The 17,754-nt window shown below is 37.9% G+C and overlaps 1 protein-coding gene across 6 annotated transcripts in view; it reads left to right on the top strand.

The window, feature by feature from the left end:
- The first annotated feature begins 502 nt into the window (after positions 1-502).
- Positions 503-17,754, top strand: part of SNRK (SNF related kinase) — a 71,839-nt gene continuing 54,587 nt past the window's right edge. Inside the window, exons 1-3 of one of the 6 annotated variants that reach the window (XM_077129634.1) lie at positions 503-609; positions 1,264-1,399; positions 15,026-15,087. The gene's annotated coding sequence lies outside the window, so the exon portion shown is untranslated. Of the gene's footprint in view, positions 610-941; positions 1,048-1,263; positions 1,400-15,025; positions 15,088-17,754 lie in introns of those variants that run through there. The other 5 variants (XM_077129635.1, XM_077129633.1, XM_077129638.1 and 2 more) reach the window with 5 other exon arrangements.

Here is a 17,754-nt window from a genome sequence, read left to right as displayed (position 1 = left end):
GGATATATATGTGTGTGTATATATATACACACACACATATATGTATATATACATATATGTATACATAATTCCCCACCACCCCCCCTTTTCTTAAACCTGGTAGGGAGACGGTATGAACCTTAAAGGGTAAAGGGCGTGCGGCTCTCCGCACCTCCGCCAAACACCCACCCCTCTAGACGCAGAGTGCCGCGCGGATGCGGCCCTTTCCCTGCGATTTCTCCCGACGGCTGGCGCTACTTTTCCCGGTCATTGTCCGTACCCCGGGTGCATCAGCCCACCATTCTCCTCGCGCGCCTCGCCCGTTTCCTCCCGCCAGGCGCGGCCCAGACTCGCTCACGTCGGAAGGCTGCCAGGATGCCCTCAAGCAACCGGCGAGCTGAGGCCCGCAGGTGCGCCCCACCCCGCCCTTTCCGCGGCCCCGCCCCGGCGCACGCGTCATAGTGACGCTCAGCCCGCGCAGGCGCAGTTCGACTCCACTCCCCCCTCCGCGGCCGCCCGCCCGCCCGCCCGCTTGGTATTATGATTAGCGCTTGGTGCGGGGAGTCGGCGGCTGGGAGGGAGTCGTCGGTGCCGCGGCCGCTGCGGACGGACGCCCGCTTGCCGGCTGAGGTAGGGGCAAGCGCGGAGCGCTGGAGGGCGAGGCGGCCCGGATGGGGGTGCGGGGCCGGCTTCCCCAGCCTCAGCAAGCCCCCGCCGCTCCCAGGCTGGGTGCGCGGGCCGGGGCTCCCGCCGCAGGCGGAAAGTAAGTTGCGCGCTCCCCGCACCGGCCGCAGCGCGCGGCCCAAAGGACGCGGGGCCCGGGCGGCCGCGGCCCGGACCAAGCGAGGCGACTGCGCGGACTGGCAGAGGGGTGGCTGCGCGGCGGCGGGGCCGGAGTGGGAACCGTCACTGCGGCGGCCGGCCGCGGGAGCCCGGAGGCCCTGCCCTTGCGGCCGCGGCGGGATTGCGGCACCTCAGGAGGCGCCCGCATCCCGCGCCCCGCCCCAGACCCGGCCGAGTGCGGGGCCCCGGCGTCCCGTACAGGTTCTCCGCGCTCAGGTTCTTTAGGTAGGGTGTGTTTTGTTTTCTGAATTTGTTTTCAAACGCATCTGGAAATCTGACCACAGCAAGGGGGTTCTTCTGTAAAACCGCAGCTTTACAATAGAATGGGCATATTATTGTCTGTAGAGACAGGGCACAGGGGTAAGGAAGAAGAAGCAGTACCATTCCCGAGGGAGAGCTAGAATTTTGAGATTGATGAGAAACCTGTGTTCTTTTCTATAGTCATCGTGTATTGATTTCTTTTTGGACCATTTTACAAAAGCATCCTGCCTTTTACTTGTACTTGGGATCCAGGAAAGTGGCAGCCGTTTTGTCTTGAGGGTTCCTGGAGCTGTGCTATTCCCAACAGTTGGACCAGGTAACACTCCTGTATGTTCGTAGCGAATTCGGTTAAAGCTCAGTATTTGGGGGGAATTTAGCAGTAGGATTCATAAATGTATAGACTTCTGAGGATATAGGACTTTTCAAACTGTCAAATTACTTTTCCCCCCTTCCATTTAATTGAGTGCATTCTCAAAGTCTTAAGAGCAGGTGGTAAAGCCAACTTAATATGTTAATGTGTTTCATATTTTGTTAGTTTTAAGGTGAAGCATGGCTTACAAGTGATGGAACTGCAGATGTTGGGCATCCTGTTGAATCTCCACCAAATTCTGGTCAAATGCCAAATGACTCAGATTGGGTTCCTTGTAGGGTTTGGGTGCCATGTCCAAAATCAATCTGTTGCCCCTAATTTATCAGACTGTATATCAGTGTACTTTAAAGCCCAGGGGTTGTCAAGGCTTACATAATCAACTTGTAAATTTATAATCTTGTTACCTTGCTTTCCAGATTTATAAAACCATTCCCTTAAGGAAATCTGTCTTCAGCGTCTGCTTAAATATTTCTCTTGGAATTGAATTCCTGAAGAGGAATGTACTGTGCAAAGGCGATTAAAGGATACTAATTAGACAAATTTCTTTAAACCCCCCCCCCCACAAACACACAGGGATTCTTTTATCTTATTATCTTTGTAATTGTCTCTGTGAGGAAAACAGGTGACACTCCCATTTTACAGAACTAGAAATAATGGAAGTTACATGACATTACCAAGGTCACGTATTTAAGCAGTGTGGAAATTGAAAATCAAATTTACGTTAATTTTCTTCATACTCCATCTTCAGGGTTTTCCCAGCAAGTACTCATTTTACTCTTGACTTTCAGTGCCTCCCTTCCTAGTTTTATAATTTGTATAATCAATTTTATTTTATTTTGTGTACAAAAATTAACCTGGTAGTTGTTTTAACAATTGTGAGGGTAATTTTCTGTAGTATTGTAGTAAGATCAATTAGTTTAAAACATTGTACTAAAATTCAGGATTTATGTTAATTTTATTTTTTGTAGACCAGAAATATAGATTGGGCTTTTGTGGTTGAGATTTAATCCTGTAATCCTAAAAGGAAGGCTTTTAAAAATGTCTTTATTGAAATGGAAGGGCTTGCATGAAATTTTTACTGGTCACAGAAAATACTATTCATCTAGACTTGACTATGGGTATTTTTCTCATATAGAAAGTGAAACTAAATAGAAAAAAATATTTATTTTTGGAGATATTGAGCCGCCATAGCTCTAACCACTGATAAATAAGGCATGATGTCTTCCCTGTAGCTGTTTGTCTGAGCCTAAGAGCATTATACTGTCCAGGAAGAAAAGATACTTATGCAGACTTTCCACATGGCCAGAGTTTTATGAATTAAAAGCACAAATGAAGAACTATATCAAGATTTAATTTAATCATATCCCAGCTGATTACTTATCAACAAAAGGATTTTAGCCAAATACTTTTATAAGAAAACTGTTATTCAGAATTTAGGTATATCCCAGTATGTATGTATGTGCAGGTAAATTCTCAGAGCACTTAGCTGGAAAAATTGAGTAGATTCTGCATTTTTGAAGAGAAACTTAACCTTTGATCATGGGACCTTTGTGTGTCTATTTTTGGGGCCCTGGGTTAGAGGGCAGCAATAGAAAAGTGAAAAAACAAAAAAAACCCCTCGATTCTTGCCTTTAAGAGTTTATGACCAATTGGTAGATACCAAGGTAAACAGTAATAGAACAATCTGATGAATGCTGTGGTGAGGCATAGGCAGAACTGGGGAGACAGACATAGGGACAGCACTGACCTGACTTAGGAATGCTTCACCCTGAAGGTGACAGTTGAGCTGGTCTTGAAGGTAGGTAGATTTCCCAGGCCGAAAAGAAGCAAGGACTCAGAGGGTTCAGGAACAATGAGAAGCTAAGGTCAAGTGGTAGAGAAAGAACTTAGCTCCAAGTGGGTGAAAGGGAGTTGAAGAGGTAGGGACAGTGCAGCTGCTCTTTTTTTAAAAAAAAAAGTTTGAAAAGGAAAGAAGCAAAGCGGGGACAGTGCTTTGGGGATAGGAGGAGGTGTTTTTTTTGTTTTGTTTTGTCTTGTTTTTATATTTTGCTTTAGTTTGGGAAGAGCTAGTATAAAATCCCACAGCATAATGCCATTCTAGTTGACTGTAGGCCCTGGAAGTGTATGATCCATTCTGAATGATCCTTAGCTACATTATTCATACTATGCGACGTTTTCTCATGTGCTTTTCTGCTCATCTGCTTTGGGTGTGGCTATATGTCCCATGGGAAACCATTTCTTGCTGTTATGGAGGAATTTTTCTGAAGGGGATTCCTGCTCTGCCTTCCCTGAATATGTGTTTCTCTGCTGTCACTTCCAGAGCCTTTTGAGAGTCTGCTTTGGCACTTCTGGCATTTGGCTTCTGCTCAGGTAGGCTCTTACTTGAAAAAACCAGGCCTCTTTCTATTTCCTTACTGATTATCTTGTGCCATCCTATCTGCTGCAATGTGGCTACTCATCAGTTACTTCAAAGTTGGAGGACATTTTAGCCAGAGAGATGTGATGTTTTAAGTTTTGGAGCATCACCAGGCTCAAAGAAAAGAGAAAATACATTATTTTTCTGCAAGATGGGGTCTTCTGGTTTATTTAAACACAGACTTCCTCAATTATATAGTTGCCCAGATCATTTCGTGTAGGTTCTGAAATCCGTGCTCCAGAAGTGTGAATTACAGGACGTGTAATTCCTCACGGCGTCTCAATTTCTCAATTGTTGGTATGGAATTTTCTTTCTCGAACCTCAAAGACTGTCACCTTCCTGAAGATAGGGACCACTTCTTTGATTTCTGCATTTCCAGTTCAGAATAGTAATGGCCAGTACACAGTTTTGTGTACTGAAGAAGTGTTGATGAAGAAACTTTAAAAATCAAATCTTTAGTTTGTTGATTTCATTAGCCTATTAAATAGAAACAATACCTATTTTAGTACAGTTGGGTGGGATGTCCATTTTTTAATGTAATTTTATTGATACATATTCACATACCATATAATCATCTGAAGTATACAATCAGTGGCTCACAGTATCATCATATAGTTGTGCATTCACCACCAGTCAATTTTAGAGCATTTTCATTCTCCAAAAAAAAAAGAATTAAATTGTTTTTAAATTATAGAATTTTAGAACTAGAAGCAAATATTCCACTCTGTACTCTACTAGCACATAGTAGGTGCCCAGAAAATGTTTGTACCTGCCCTGTATTGCCCATCTGCATGAATGGTGCCATCAGCTAACGGTCTCCACTAGAGCCATTCTAGAGTTCCTCCTTGCCTTAGCTCCTCTGTATTGAGTTCTTGGATTCTACTTTCTAAATATGTCTCCTACATTAGTCACTACTGCCTCGTTTTTAAGTCTTTAAATCATCATTTACCTAGAGACATTATCAGTTGTCTCCTTAACTGTCTCCTAGCTTCTATCTTGTCCTTCCACTCTGATCTTCACTTTGCTGCCAGAGAGACTTGTTTGTCATCCCTGTTGCCATTCCCCTACTCATGATTTTCTTTGCCTTCTTATTGCTAGCCTTCATGTGTTCATTTATTCATTGAGTAAATATATCTGTGTATTTTGAGGAAACACTGCACTTGGCATGCCCAAGGATACAGAGGTGAATAAAATGGATACAGGTATTATATGGCACTGAACTTATTTAATCTAGTGGGAGGACATAGATTACATAGATTACAAATCACATAATCACATAAATAATTGTATAACTATAATTGTGATAAGGGACATAATGGAAAAGGACATGGTGCTGAAAAAGTGGATAAGGAAGCCTGGTATGTATAGTGGTATAGGGAGTGTAAAGAAAAGAATGGTCAGAAAGGTGACCTTTCTGCTGAGCTCTTGAAGCAGAACCAAGGAATATAAACCGATTTGCATGGAATATAAGACTTTTTGGGTATCTGGCCCTTCCCCACCTCTGACCTTGTCTCATCTGCTCTGCATTTATTATTGTCCCAGCCACACTAAGCCCTCCCCAGTCTGTCTTCTGGGGAAAAAAAGTCTCTTCCCATCATCACCAGTTTTAAGTCTTAGCTCACACACGCAAAAAAATGAATTTCTCTGGGATGCTTTCCATGAACTCCCCAAGGCAGATTTAGAGGTAAGAATAGCTCTCTTTTTGCATGTCTGTCTATCCCTTTGTGTTAGTTTATAAACTGTAGGAATGTGATATATCAGAACTGCAATGCCTTTTAGAAAGGGGAATTTAATATGTTACAAGTTTAACGGTTCTAAGCCTATAAAATTGTCCAAACTAAGGCATCCAGGGAAAGATACCTTAATCCAAGGAAGGCTGATGGGTCAGGAACACCTCTGTCAGCTGGGTAGTCACGTGGCTGGCAACTATTGGTCTTTCATCCTAGGCTCTTTGCTTTCAACGCCTGTTTTTCTCACATTGTGTGTCTGGGGCTCGCTGTCATCTCTTTGTTTCCTTTGACTCTCTCCAGGTGCTGGCTTGCTTAATGTCTCGTGTTGAAATCTGCTAGGCTCCTCCAGGCATCTCTAAACATCTGTGTCTCTGTCTCTGAAGCATCTGTCATCCAGATGTCTACATCTGCTGTCTGTCAGCTCTGAGGCTTCTGGCATTTCTGACTTTCCAAAATGTTTCCTCTTTTAAACGAGTCCAGTAAATAATCAGGACCCACCTGGAATGAGTAGAGTCATATCTCCATCTAATCAGGAGTTCACACCCACAATTGGGTGTCACATCTGTGTGGAGATGAGAGATTCCAATTTACAGTATTGAATTAAGATTAAGAGAAATAGCTGCCCCCATAAGATTGAATCAGGATTAAGACATGGCTTTTCTGGGGTGCATAATACTTTCAAACCAGCACATCTGGTAAGACACTGTAATCACCTTGAGGCAGGGACCTTCCTAGTATATCCAGTAGAGGCTTTTAGAGGCCAGTCTGTTGGGACAGTTGGAAGTGAAGGTACCAATACCAAAGCAAGATGGGGAAGTAAGTATACACTCCCTTAATTACTGAGATCTCCAGAGAGGGTGGCCAGTTCTGAAAAGTGGGAAAAAAACTCTTGGGTTGATTTTTTTAATCCCACTCCTAACTTACTAATATGTTATCCTGTTTAACTTTCATAGTAGTTGTAAAAGGTGGTTATTACCTTGTTTTATAAAGATGTGTCTGTTCATAGAAATTGAGTAACCCTTCAGGCTCCACATCCCAGGGCACTCTATCCACTGTGCTATTATGCTGCATTGCATATTTGCTGAAAAAATATATTTTGTTCATTCTTAAAGTAACCCTTTATGGTGAAGAAAAATGTTGACTGTGTGGTACTTTGAAACATCGATTCTTAGGATTGCAGTTCCAGCTCCTCTGATGTTCCCTCTTTACACACACATACAAACCCCTTAGGCCCATTATATTGTGTTTTACTCTATGTTTCAAAACTAAGGGGAAAATATGTGAATAACGTAACAAACCTGCCTTAATACTCTGCCATGTTGGTTTTTCTATATTAGATTGTATTTTAGATATTTTAATGTAAGTTTTACTCTCACAGTATGATTTATTTAAATAAAGTTCATTGTGGATTTAGGACAAAGGATCTCTAACAGATATTCATGGACAGATTAAAAGCCTGGCATATACTGGGTTCACTAATTTTTAAAGTAGTCATTATCTTATACAGCTGTTTTTGTTTAGAGTGGACAAAAGCATAGCGATTGAATTTTAAGGTAAAGTTTACGTTTCTCTCTCTCTTATTTTTTTGTATGCTGTATGGCGGGGTCACTTTTCATTATTTTTCCATGTGAGTATCCTGTTATTGCAGCACCATTTGTTGGATTTTTGTTTGTTTTTGTTTTGTTTGTTTTGCTTGCTTGTTTGTTTTTGGGGAAGTGCATGGACTGGGAATCGAACCCGGGTCTCCTGCAAGGCAGGTGAGAATTCTACCACTGAACTACCCTTGCACCCCCTACCTTTCTCTTTTACCTTATTCTTTCTGTAGATTAACAGTTATCTCTGTGTTGGCATAAAATATTAGGAGTGGTACTTAAGAATTTGGGAATGAGAATATTGTCTACACTTGCAGGGCTTGATTTTGTTCTTTACTTTTTTTCTTTTATGAATATTCGCTAATTATTTTGTGAAGGAAAATGCTTTTTTCAGAAACAAATGGAGAGAATATAATTTGCAAAGTACATTCAAATAAAGTTTTGGGAAGAATAAAGATTTTAAGGAGAAAATAAAACCAGCCTAAATTTTACCTGAATTACTTACTGGGTTTTGATTTTTGAGTGCCACTGTGGAGGACTCTTGGCTATCACAAAATTGTGTGCAGATTCTAAGGTGAGGTTGTTTTCAAGATGTCATTTCACTTTTGGATGACCAAATTTCCCTCAGGCCATCTTTTGAATGGTTATTTGGCTGTAACTTCATTTCTCAGCTTAAAAAGAATTTTCTAAACATTTCAAAAGTTTTTAACAGAATTATCTTTTTTTTTTTTTTTAAAGGAAAGACAGAGAGAAGGAAGGAAGGATAGAAGGAAGGAAGGAAGGAAGAAAGGGAAACATCTTTAAACATTTTCTTGTTTTATTGTATTCTGTTTCTCCGTTTTTGTTACATGGGCTGGGGCCGGGAATCGAACCGAGGTCCTCCGGCATAGCAGGCAAGCACTTTGCCCGCTGAGCCACCGCGGCCCGCCCAGAATTATCTTTTATTAATGTTTATTGGGTGAGTCTTTGGGGATTCTGGGGTAATTTCCTCTGTTTAATTAGTTGGTATACAGATAACTCACATGGCATATCAGAATTGGAGGAACAGTGGAAATGTCAAACTAGATTTTAGTGCTGTTTCCTTAGGAATTAGAAAGGACTAGGTAAGAGGGAGTCGTTATATTGTTAAAGGGTAAGACACAGCTCCCAGGGTTCAATTGGACCTGAAGCTCAACCCATGCAGCTCTTACCTGGGTGTGGGACCAGGGCAAAGTAAGTCCTTAATCTTTTGAACCCTGCCTTTTTATCCAAAAAAAAAAAGGGTATGATTCTTGCATTATGTTACTGGTTGTGAGGAATTAAATGATGTAACAAGCATAAGAGCCCAGTACATTCATACATTACCAGTAATTAAATTGTTTCTTCTTTTGAGATCTGCATTAAAACAAAGCTGAAATTATAAAATGGGTAGTTGTACCAGTAGAAGAAGTTTTTGAATTTGAAATGGGACACTGAAAGAACAGCTGTGTTTTTTGCTATAGTACTCATTTCTGTGTAAGCCTACTTAGGTTAGTACTAGCAGATTTTTAGAAAAGTAGTATGTGTATAGGTGATCAATAACAGGCATAATAAGTCAAAAAACAAAATTGACATTTCATAGAACTTTGAAGTGAACAGTGAATTTTTAAAAGTGGTTAAAATCCTCTGATGACATTATTTCCATGCTGCTTTCATGTTAATACCTACCTGACCATCTTTTAAAGCCTTAAAACAGCTCTGTCATGAAATAATAGTGGGGCTTCTCCTGGGTCATTTTTAACCGTTTAATGACAATTCAATCAACCTTAAGTATAATTTGAAGAAAGGTATATGGTGAATTCTTTAATATTTCAAGATTTCCATTAGTTTTGAGAAGTTAAGAGTTCATCACAGTTGTTTAAGGGCAGGGGTGGGGGGTGCATTAGAGATTCTTCAGAATGAACTATGATCTTAACCTTTTTTAGACTTGTCTCACGTCTTTGACCAGAATCTTAACTTCACTCATATTGGTGTTCTTGTTTCCTAAGTCAACCAGCTGTATGCACTCCGGCTTCACTGCCTTTGTTTACCCTACTTTTAGGAATGGGGTTGCACTGCTCCCTGGGTAAGCCCTGTTCTGTGTGTTATCCTCTACTTGGAGATCCTGTCTTACTTTAGTGTCCTCTACTCTTCTTGGACATACCTCACCTTAGCTAACTTGCATAGATATTTATCTTTTTTTTTTCTTTTTTAGAGAAGTTATGGGTTTACAGAACAATCATGTATAAAATATGGGATTCCCATATAACTATTAATACCTTGCATTGGACTGATGTGGAATATTTGTTAAAATTGATGAAAGAACATTTTTATAATTGTATTATTAACTATAGTGCATGGTTTTAACTTATAGTTTACTGTTGTGTAGTTCAGTTCCATAGATCCTGTTAGTTTAACTCATTTGGAAGATTCTAAAAGGTAGAGACTTTATGCCTTACACAGTTAGGACTCAAATATTTGTTAATGAAAATAGACCCGATGTTCCTGTACCTTCCTCAGCTTGAAGGAATTGAATATGTCTCATTTATTAAGATAACATAAATAGGCTTTGGGCAGTATATAGTCATAGAAATTAGTTCACTTCTTGAACAGCTTAATGGAAAATAAATTGAATGTATAAGTGTGTGTAGGAAATCAACATTTTAATAACCTTTGCTTTTCCTAAATTATAAAATCAGCACACACTGTTAAAAATGGAAAAGAACAGAAATTTGTGGAAATAAAAATGATATTCTGTAATCTTACCAATTTAATATTTTGGTATTTATATGTGTGTCTACTACATAAATTATATGCTGTTTGAAATTTGGATCATACACTATGAAATTTGGTATATGGATTTTTTAATTTTAAATTATATTGTGAGAATTTTCTTGAGATTATATACCCTCAAGATATAGTGGCACAATATTATGGTGGATATAATGTGATTTATTTAACCATTTCCTTATTTTAGATCTTTAGGTTCTTGACTTTTTTGAACATGTAAATATCACTGAGCATTGTTGAATATAAATATTTATCCATGTCTTTTATGTCTTTAAGACATATATCTAGAAGATTAGTAAGTCAAGGATATTAATTATTTTAAGGCTCTTAATATATGTATGACCAGGTTGCATTTCAGGAAGATAATTTGCAGTCCCACCAGTATAAGAGAATCCCTAAATGATCTTGTCTTTTAACTCATAATCAATTAAGTGTTATGTGCCAGTATTTTTGTTGATATATTAGTTTTGTTTTTTTTTCCTTGTGTTCCAGCATTCTTTTCTGACCATTTTTAATGACCATCTTCAACACAGTATCGGCAGGGAAAATAAGATGATAGTTAAAATGAGTTTAGCAGTTTTAATATAAGCTTGGAAGAGAGGAGATTTAGATTATGTTTTCAGATCCCCCATAACTTCCAATTTACATTCTTTTTTCCTGGCAACAATAAGTAATGGTGGATTGACTTTATTTATTTTGGAATAATTTCTGCATATCACCTTTTAAGTCATTATTTATTATGTGAGCACTTCATGCCAAGGTTGTCACCATACTAATTTTTAAGTCTTACACTTAGATGGAAATGGTGACAAGCTGAACCATTTTCATCACTCTAATGAAGAGGGAGGTTGTATTTTAGGAATTTGAGCTTGTTGCTTGCTGTGTTGTTGGTCCAAGTTTTGTGGCTTGGATGTTAACCTCTCTCTTTACAAATACTGTGTACTGCTCTACATCAGTTAATAATTGACCTGGTTCCCAAATACATTGATTCCTTGATATGTCCTGGATTGTAGCTTGTTTTACTTAAGAAGAAATAAAGATTACTTGAACTAGTATTTCAAGGTATTGATCTGCATTGGCAACCTAATTACTGCCTCAAGAGTCTGGAACAGGCTTCTCAACCTAGTGTTCCTAGTCCCCTCGAGTCCATTAAAATCAACTACTTGGAAGAAAACTTTCAGAACAATAAAAATGCATCCAAAGTCCTACTACTGAAGATCAACCCTAAAGGCAGCTGCTTCCCTTGCAAAGTGTTTTCTTAGAGATTTGGAGGTACAGTTTTACCTGTTTGTATATTGCTAACAATACATAACTTTAATCTTTTAATTTGTAGTGACTGCAGACTTATACTACATGATAACCATATAATAATATTCAACCCATCCAGCAACCAACTCTGGATTCTTCTGTGACTTTGGACCTGTTGACCTGTTTGTGGTTTCTTCATCTTTGATTTGTAGCTGATACTAATAAATCCCAGGAGGAGGAGTGCCATTCTAGAAATGCAAAATATTTACATTGAAGAAAGAATAGCAGTGATGACTGTGCATGGTAGTTGCATGTGATTTCCTTGACCTGGAGGTTGTTGATTTTCCTTGAGGGTTTAATCATCTGTCTTCCTTTCAATCTGAACCATTTTTGTTTTAGGTATCTGCAATTTTACCAGTAAGTTCAGAGTGGTGATACTCATTGAGAAAGTGTTCATTCTTCTACCTATGTTGGCTTTTCTCTAGATGTACAGTTTAGTTTGATATTTCCCATGGGTAAGGACTATGGTTTTCATTTTCATATTTGCAGAAGGTACAAGATAATTTCCATGTGTAAGAAGCTTAAATACTGTTTTAGCATGGCTTTGCAAAAAACTCAGTTTTTAGGTATCTGTATTAGAGGGGAGGCATGGACGCACAGATTTTTTTTTAAAACCTATTTAATATGTTTGGGAAGTGGAAAGTTTTTGTATATTTGAATATTGGTGGTTTGATTTGAGGGCTGTATGGAATTTATGATAGTCTCATTTTCTTATGCCAGGCATTGGTCCAGAGGTAGTATTTAGGCAGAGCCACCTTTCTTAATTGTACTGTTTTGTTCTTCTCCTGGGGAGACACATGAGTAGGAGTTGTTTGATATACAGATCAGACTGCAGTGATTATGATGTCAATGAAAAGCAAAACGTGAGTTTTGATGAGAATAACAGAATGAATTCCACATTGACAGTAATTTTAAGAGAGGCTTGTTCTACAACTGTTTTCAGCAGCTTGCAAAATGTGTAGGGCCACCCACACTTCCTTCCTCTTCTCCAGCCACACTTGCATACTTCTGTTGTTTCTGCTCTCTTATGCTGGGAGAACATCAGTATATTCTTATAACACATACCAGTACTTGTTTCTTAAACATGAATTCCCATATTATAAACACTCCTGGTTAGTTGGCCCGTTTCATTTAGGTCCAGCCTAGTTATATGCGTGTATGAGCATATGCTAAAAAAGAAGGTTCCTTTATCATGGCCTATTTTAGTGGGTTTCCTGTTTAAAAAGATGCCATCTTAGCTATGTTGTCATTAAAAATACTGATTTAGGATAACTTTTTAGTGCTTAGGAAAGTGTTCATCATATACAGTAGAGGAAGAAAGTAGTTATCAAACTTACAAAACTTTAGCTTTGTAAAGAAGCATAGATATGAAAGGTATACATCCAAACCTGAATAGAGGTCAACCTGGATAAGATTACAGGTGATTTTAATTTTTTTCTTCTGTGCTTTTCTGCATTATAAAAATATAAATAATATTTATTATTTATCAAAATAAAATGAGCTTGTATTCACTTTTTTTGGAGAGAAATATTTTTAAATGGTTACAAAGCTGTGTGTGTGTATTATTAGCACATTTTGTAAAAAATGTATGCCTGAGAATATATTATACATAAAAATAATTTGGAAGGCTGTATACCAAAATGTTAACTGATTTCATAGAGGGTGGGATAATGGATGATTTTTTAAAGGCTCCCATCTCATCAATATAGTCTATATATCCTATATCTATATATCTGTATATTCTAATTATATTTTTCCTACACCAAACAGATATTTTCTTCATAATTGAAACAAAATACTAAAACAAAGTCAAGTGTTATGTCAAGTGAAAAAAAGGATATGGGACATAAAGTAATTTATAGAATGGTCATACCTTCGTGAAATAAAATAAAGGAGAAACCATATGTAAATATTTACAGAAAGGCCTCCAAAATGTCAGTAGTGTTTATCTTCACAGATAGGACTATGGATGCCTTTTTATTCTTTCTATTTTCCATTCTGTGTTTTTTAAGTTTTCTGCAAGAGTATCTTACTTTGGGAAAAAATTGTAAAGAAGCATTTCGTCCTTTTTGAAAGGGTAAATCTGATAGACACTCATCTTACTATCATTTTGGAAGCAAATACTTAGACTTTGTGGAAAGTTTTATTGAAAAATCATCAGTCATTATTTTCTTGAACTTACTATCTTACAGTACTCATTTTCAAATTGATACATTTTAGGAAACTGAACAACAAAATTTTCGTGAATGCAAAAAAGATAGCTAAGTAAATTTATTGTCTTAAAGTAGGATGGGAGAATTTGTGCTACTGGGGGAGGAATGTCATCATTATAGGAATAATGCTAGTGGTGGTAGCTAATATCTTTTGAATGCATATTCTCTGGGCCAGGCTCTGTTCTAAACACTTTACCTCTATTTACTCATTTAATCGTCACCTGCGAGGTTGTCCTCTTTTTAATTAACCTTTTCTAATAAGGAAAGTGATTACACAGAGAGATCAGGGTCCCAAGGTTAATGATTGGTGAAAGCTGCAATTTTCATCCAGCTGTTGGTCTTCAGAGCCACAGTGCTCAACCACTGGACTTGAGGCAAAGACCATGGTTGAAATATGCATTGGCAGAAAGAGAGGAGCAGGAAGGGGTAATGGGAGAAGCTGCCATATCTCACTGGGAGCCAAATGACCAGTCAGGCATCCCAGGGGTCACTGTCACTGCATGTGGGCCTGTGCTCATGGTTTTGCTTTCCCCACTTGTACTACAGAACTCACTCTCCTCATTCCCTCACTTCCAGTAGTAGGCTTGTTTTCACATCCATAGATCACCTACCTTTCCTTCTTCTTTCACCTTTTCCTGTCTCCTTTCCCCCACTTCTTTTCCCCCAAGCTTATCTGATCTTGGGCTTAATGATTACCTGACACAATTCACCTTTAGTGTGTAGTGTATATTTCATTGGCCTTGTGTGAACATTTAGTCTTTTTTGTTATTTATGTGCTAGTTCAATGCAGTGGGAAGGCCTGCAAATCTGTTCTCCCTCACTGTGCCACAATTTGGATATAGGTGGTCTGCTCACATTCCCTTTGTTCATAGTGAAGTCTCTTTTTTTATGGCCAAACAGAAAGCCTCTAATGTTTTGTGTGTTCTCTGATGCTGGCATAATAATTGATTTCTGCCTCCCTGCTAGGTGACAGTGAGTTGCAAAGGTTGCCCTACTTGGTTGTGGTTGTGGGTGTCCAAAGGGCCTACACAAGGTGGGGTGGGCTTTGAACCCAGGCTGAGCAAGATTGGAGCCACAGCACTGCTGCTCATTTAGGCAAGTTGAGCCTCATTTTCTCTACCGTTCAGGCTCATAGTGAGGATACAGTAAAATGTGAGTTCAATGTCTGTTACCCAGGAGGCGTGTAGAACTTGGTGAAACTACTGTTTACTAGTATTATTATTTCCTCTCTCTTCCACACTGAGTTAGTCATTGAGAGTTTTTCTAACCTTGAAAAATGTCTTCCTAGAAAAATCTTTATGTACCCGTTCTCTCTGAAATTCGTGTTTACTTAAAGATTCCTTAAAGAGGGTTGTATAAGTCAAAGAGAGAAGAAACCATATTTGGGGAGATTGGGCCACTAAAGACAAAATTTGCCATTTTTGCTTTTGTCTGCATCTAGCCTTAGGGTATATATTTTGACTTTAAGCAAATTTGAAACAAATGGAACTAAATTAACTAAAATTTTTTTCTCTGTTTTCTTTTAGGAGAGAGAAACAACTAGCAAAACACAGTGATAACAAGGATTATTCAGTATGCAGTTTGCGGGGTATGTCTTGGAGCTGCTACAAATTCAGCCTTTTTACATAAGCCACATTTTGACATTGGGCATTGATGCACTAGAAGACTTTCAGGCAATAAAGATCCTTAGAGATGAAAAATGACTTAATTATTTCCTACCCTGACTCAAAATGTACTTGATAATAGGACTAGACAGTGGGCTAGTATTTAAAAAGATGTTTCATAATGAGGAATTTTTTTCCTCCAAAACTTCACCAAAATGTGCTGTTCTTAGGTATACAATTTAATTGTAGTTTCATCTGAAAAGGGATACTTATACAAAGAGTAAATTCTTTGATAGTACAAATGATTAATCTTTTTATTGCAGGATATTTTGTCATTATGAGGAGACCCTATTAAGAATCTTTCCCTTGAGCTTCTTAGTAGATTAAAAATTATTTCACTGTGCCCTTTACTGGCAAAAGTCTGTGAAGAGAAACATTATGGTATTAATAGTGATTATCTCTAGGTGTTTTGAGACCCTCAGAAAAAGATTTTTTTCTCCTATCTGTGTAATCAGTTATTACTTTAGTGATAAAACAGTTTTAATTAAAAAAAAACAACCCACAAAATTCACATTTGTTCATAAAAGTCTGATTTGTATGCTGCTTTCCAGGAACAGATTAAAGTAGTATATGGAATGAACAAAGATTATATGACTTGGGAGCGGGTAGCCTGTAGAATCTGTTTTGAAAGCTAAAGTTGCATTTGCAATAGAATTTTAAGAATAATTGCTACCCTTCTGATTAATTGAAGTTAAAGATTTAAAGGTAGTTTTCCTGCCCTCCCCCCACTGGAGTTAGTCTTCAGTTTTCATTTTTTGAAATACAAATAGACCTTACTAAAAGTTTCTTTTGGGGAACTGCTAAACAAATAGAGCAAGGACTTTCTTTGAATTTGGATTTTCCTCTTAATCATGTCATTAAAATTATTTATTCAAATGACAGGACTAATAAATAGGATAGAGGTATTTAGCTTTTTCTCTAACATATCTACATTGTACTGGTTTCTTATTTTTAAAAAGCTGTAGTTCTGAAATTAATTTGTAGAAATGGTGTAGCATAGTGGTTTAAGAACAGGCTTTGGTGTTGGACAGCCTTGGGTTTGAATCCTAGCTCTGTTACACACTGGCCCTGTGGCCTTAGCCAAGTTACTTAATATTTCTGTGCCTCAGAATCTAATAATCCCTACTTTTGAATGCAGTTTGAAGATTAAATGAAGATGATGTAAAGCATTTGGTATCTGACTGGCTTGAAGTACTCATTCAGTGAATAGTATTTATATTTATTATTATAATAATTACTAAGATATAAAAAGCGTATTAATAAATATTAACATTGGCTTCTTAAGCTTATATATTTTTGAGTTGGCTCCAGATATGTAAATGACCTTGAGCTTCTTTTATATTTTGTGTTTTAGCTCTTAAGATACCCTAAATGTGACATCATTTAGAGTAGCCAGAATACTTATTAAAGAATGTGAGCTTTGAAGTAAGAATTATGTTTTAATCCTAGCTTTAACACTTAATATAAGTTACACTTAAAACTGACTTTTGTTGGCTGTAAAAATGGTACTAATACTGACCTCTCAGGATTGTCAAGATCCATTTGGGTGTATTTTACACAAGTATAGCCATGTAGTAGATTTTTAGTAAATGTTAGCTATTCTTTTGTTCTTTTAAGTAAAATAGGAATTTAATGTTGGTATTTAAAATGTAAGCCTTCCTTATTGTATGTACAATTTAAATTTGTTTTGTGATATTGTCATCTTAATGAGATAATGTAAGGACTGCTCTTAATAAAATATAATTGAAAATATGAAAGTGTATACAAAAGAAGGTTTTACTGGAAGGATGGATGTGCGCTAATAGGAAATAGAGCTAGTCTTGGGAGGTTGCTGTGTTTCTCACTGGATTATAATATATATTTTTTTTGCTTGGGCAGGCACTGGGAATCAAACCCGGGTCTCCAGGCATGGCAGGCAAGAACTCTGCTTGCTGAGCACTGTGGCCTGCCCCTCACTGGATTTTGTTACTCAAATTTATTAACTTTTGGTCAGAAAAAGTAATAGTGGAAGTTCAGCCCATGATGTTTGAAGTGACGTCTTAATTTATATCATTTTATACATTGATTTATTTTTCTGGGTATTTTCAAAATTAAATGGTCTTTATTTGGAGCCTGCCCAAGTTAGAAAAAAAAATTAAATGGTCTTTAAGAATGCACACTTATTTACTCTTTAAAATATAAGTAAGTCATGATGGGTTGTTTGAGAATTGGAAAATCTTAACAACAACAGGCATTACTGGTAAGTACAAAGGATGAATTACTAGTCAGTCAGCAATTATTTATTAAGCATGAACTGTGTGCTAAATATTGTTCTAGACACTAGTGATGCAAAAAGCAATTGCATTGGAAAATTTTGGAAAAATATGCATTTGACAATTTAATGACAGTTTTGAGTACCTGATATGTGTAAAGTAGTTTGGGTAGGTATTGTAGGAGGATAGAAGAACAAAAGAGAACCTTAGAATAGAAAGGTCCTCGAGAACTTTCCAGTCTTGGCATAGAGATAGTACACCCAAATACCTTTAGAGTAAGACCACGTGGAATGAAGTTGTCCCAGGCACTTTGAAGATAAAAGAGGGAAAATAATTCCA

This window comes from Tamandua tetradactyla, chromosome 15 (genome assembly GCF_023851605.1).
Source record: "Tamandua tetradactyla isolate mTamTet1 chromosome 15, mTamTet1.pri, whole genome shotgun sequence".
Lineage (NCBI taxonomy): Eukaryota > Metazoa > Chordata > Mammalia > Pilosa > Myrmecophagidae > Tamandua > Tamandua tetradactyla.
This window is presented reverse-complemented; position numbering and strand designations above follow the sequence as displayed.